General features: G+C 35.7%; 1 long non-coding RNA gene across 1 annotated transcript in view; it reads left to right on the top strand.

Annotated features, from left to right (window-relative positions):
• LOC111741658 overlaps positions 1-3,604 on the top strand; it is a 189,171-nt gene that overhangs the window by 179,552 nt on the left and 6,015 nt on the right. The window lies entirely within an intron of this gene.

Below are 3,604 nucleotides of genomic sequence, written 5' to 3' on the forward strand. Positions count from 1 at the left end.
TAAATATTAATGATGTAAGATGAACAACTGGATGACAGCATTCAGGGCTGACAAGTGTTCACATGACAAGTCCTAGCTGGTGGGGGCAAAAAGTTTAGTTAAATGCAAGCCCAACATGAGCCAGCAGTGTGATTCAGACTGAAGGTAGAATAGACCGGCTATCATTTTATATTTCCCCTAGCTGAAGCTTAGTGGTCATCCACCTGAGCTGTTATATGGAATTTTTTGGCATTGAAATGGAAGAGGTTAAGGTAAAATGATCTTAAAGTTCTCTTACAACTGTAAGTTTGGATGCTATCATTTTTTCCCTCAATATTCTTTTAAAGTAAAGTATAATTTACCTTTAATGACTCAGATATTAAGCGTAGTGTTTGATAAGTTTTGACAAAGATATACATCCGTGTAACTCCCTCCTCATTCAAAACAGAACTTTCCATCACCCCATAAAGTTTTTCGTAATCCTTTACAATCAATGTCCCCTCTCCATAGGTAATCACTATTTTGATTTCTATTAACACAGATTCTAGAACTTCATAAAAATGGAACTGTATACTATGTGTTCATTTATATCTGGCTCCTTTCACTTAACATAATGTTGTCGAGATTCATCCATGCTTTTGTGTGTATCGGCTATTCACCCTGTTTTATTGCTGAGTTGTATTCAATTGCATGCATATACCACCATCTCTTTATCTATTCTCCTGGTGGTGAACGTTTGAGTTGTTGGCTATAAAGCAGAGTAAATATTCTTGTACAAATCTTTCAGTGAACATATGGCTGTGTTCCTCTTGAGTAAATATCTGAGAATGGAATTGCTTGGTCATAAGATAGGTGGATTTTAACTTTATAAGGAACTGCTAAAACCATTCTCCAATGTAATTGTACCATTTTACACCCCTACCAACCATATGTGAGAGTTCCAGGTGCTCCACACCCTGGCCACTCTGTTTTTCTTTTCATAATATGCATTTATTTCCCTTGGGTGTGTTCCTAAGGAAACCAAGAAATGATCACTGTTACTAGCAAAAGTTCACTTGAAAGGTTATTCTAAGCTACTAGGATTACCAGAAAATAGCATGCATTGATCACATTCGTTGTGACTTTTAATTAAGGATTAGCTATGAATCACCTTAAAGTAATTTAAAGCTACAGTGTGACTTACAAATAACATGTGGGGAAAATGTGCATGATAGTTTATCATTTCCTCATAGCTTGTTAGAATGGTCAGAAAGCTCTAGTTTCTGGTGTTTTTACATTAAGAAATTTGGCCATTTGTCCTGGCAATGGGCAGACAGTCAGGAGAGAAGTAGTAATTTGCTCATTCATCAAATTTTGAGGTACTTTTGGAAAAAGAATCCCTAGCAAACTGGCGATTTATTAGGGGCTCTAGGAATAAAAAAGTAGGGTTTGACAAAATATCATGGATCTAGTATATATGAAAGAAAATATGCAGGGTCATTCTCATATTGTGAGTGAAGAGGTATTTTGCATGGTAGATTAGTAATGAACCATCATCTATTAAATGCTTACTAGATGCCAAGCACTGGAATAAGTATTTTCATACATTGATTCATTTCATGCTTTCAACAACCTTACAATGTAGGCAATATTAATTTCCCAAATATTATGGAAGAGGAAATTGAAGTTCATAGGAGTTGAATAACTTACCCAGAGGCACGGCTATTACACAGTAGAGCTAGGGTTTGAACCCAACACCATCCGTGGCTGAACTATACTTTGCTAAAAAAGTTGAACTGGATGGTCGCATGGGAAAAAGTGTGTGTGTGTGTGTGTGTGTGTGTGTGTGTGTGAGAGAGAGAGAGAGAGAGAGAGAGAGGATGACCAGAGTCTTTCAAACATAAAAATAAATTTCATTGGGATAAAATTTTGTGGAAGAAGTGGAATGGAAATATGAGATTGAAAAAGAAATACTGCAAAATTTCTTTCTATATGAAAAAAATGAATAACGATAGGTATCAAATGGTATTTAGATTCTGTCGGATACATTTAAATGAGCGATGTATCTGTTTTTAAATTTTCATATATATAATGCATTGGTAATTCTAACCTTTATAAATATTTAAACTTATGATGAAACACTTGAGATATCCACTGAATAATGGTTGAGAAGGTTACATGGTTTTCCAAACTTCTCTTAAGTGACATGGCAGTTAAATTTCAAATACCTTGACTTGGGAAGCAGGGTAGTGGTCCAGACTACTTAGTCACTTTGTAATCCTTGCATTTAGCACAGTGCCCAGAATAAACAAAGTTCACTATCTGCATTTAGGGAATGAAGATGCATGTGAGAGGCTGTGCACAAAAGGTCCAGGTCCGCAGAAAAGACCACGCATCATCACTACCAGTGCACAGAACTTTCCGACCTTCGAGCCTCATTTCCTCTGCTCAGAAAATAGCATTTTACAAGGTTACCTGACACCAGCAAACTGAAATAATGTTAATGATGGTAATTGCTGTGATCATGGTATTTTACAGCTGAGAAACCCTTCTGTAGACATCAGTTCATTGTAATTTTGGATGGAGAGTGTAGCATTTCCTTTCTTTTCTTTTTTTTATTGAGATATAGTTGACAAATGTACAATACAATATTATTAACTATAATCATCATACTGTCTATTACATGCCTAAGACTTATTTATATTATAACCGGAAGTTTGTACCTTTTGATCCCCTTCGCTCATTTTGCCCATCCCCCACTCGCAGCTTCTGGCAACCACTAATCTTTTCTCTGTATCTATGCATTTGTTTGTTTTTTTTTTTTTTTTAGATTCCACATGTAAGTGAGATCAGACAGTATTTGTCTTTCTCTGTCTGACTGATTTCACTTAGCACAATGCCCTCAAGTTTCACTTGTGTTGTCAGAAATGGTAAGAGTTCCTTCTTTTTATGACTGACTAACATTGCATTGTATGTACAGTTGACCCTTGAACAACACAGGTTTGAAGTGCATGAGGCCACTTAGATACAAATTTAAAAAAATAAATATGTCAGAATATTTTTTGGAGATTTGTGACAATTTGAAAAAAACTTGCAGATGAACCACAAAGCCTGGAAATATCAAAAGAAAAAAATTAAGGAAAAGATATGTCATGAATGCATAAAATAGATGTAGCTATTAGTCTGTTCTATCATTTACTACAATAAAATATACACAGTAATATACAACTGGCTGTTAGTAGTTAAGTTTTTGAGGAGTCAAAAGTTATATGCACTGGCAATGGACAGAGAGGAGCAGGTATTGGGGGCCTGGGAGAATGGGATGAAGGGTTAAAGAAGTACAAATTAGTAGTCGATAGATGGTCACGGGGATGGGGAACATGGCATAGGGAATGCAGTTTGCAGTAACATATTGGCTAGGTGGAGGGCCAGAGAAGAGAAGGAGCAATTGGGGAGATCATTTTATAAACTCTATAAATGTCTAACCAATGTACTGTATACTTGAAACTAATTAAAATAAATAAATCTTTTTTTTTTTAAGTTATACACAGATTTTCAACTGCATGGGAGGTGTCAGCACCCCTAATTCCTGCATTGTTCAAGGATCAATTGTATACACTATATCTTCTTTATCCATCATCCATCA

Source organism: Pteropus vampyrus, unplaced genomic scaffold (genome assembly GCF_000151845.1).
Source record: "Pteropus vampyrus isolate Shadow unplaced genomic scaffold, Pvam_2.0 Scaffold81, whole genome shotgun sequence".
Lineage (NCBI taxonomy): Eukaryota > Metazoa > Chordata > Mammalia > Chiroptera > Pteropodidae > Pteropus > Pteropus vampyrus.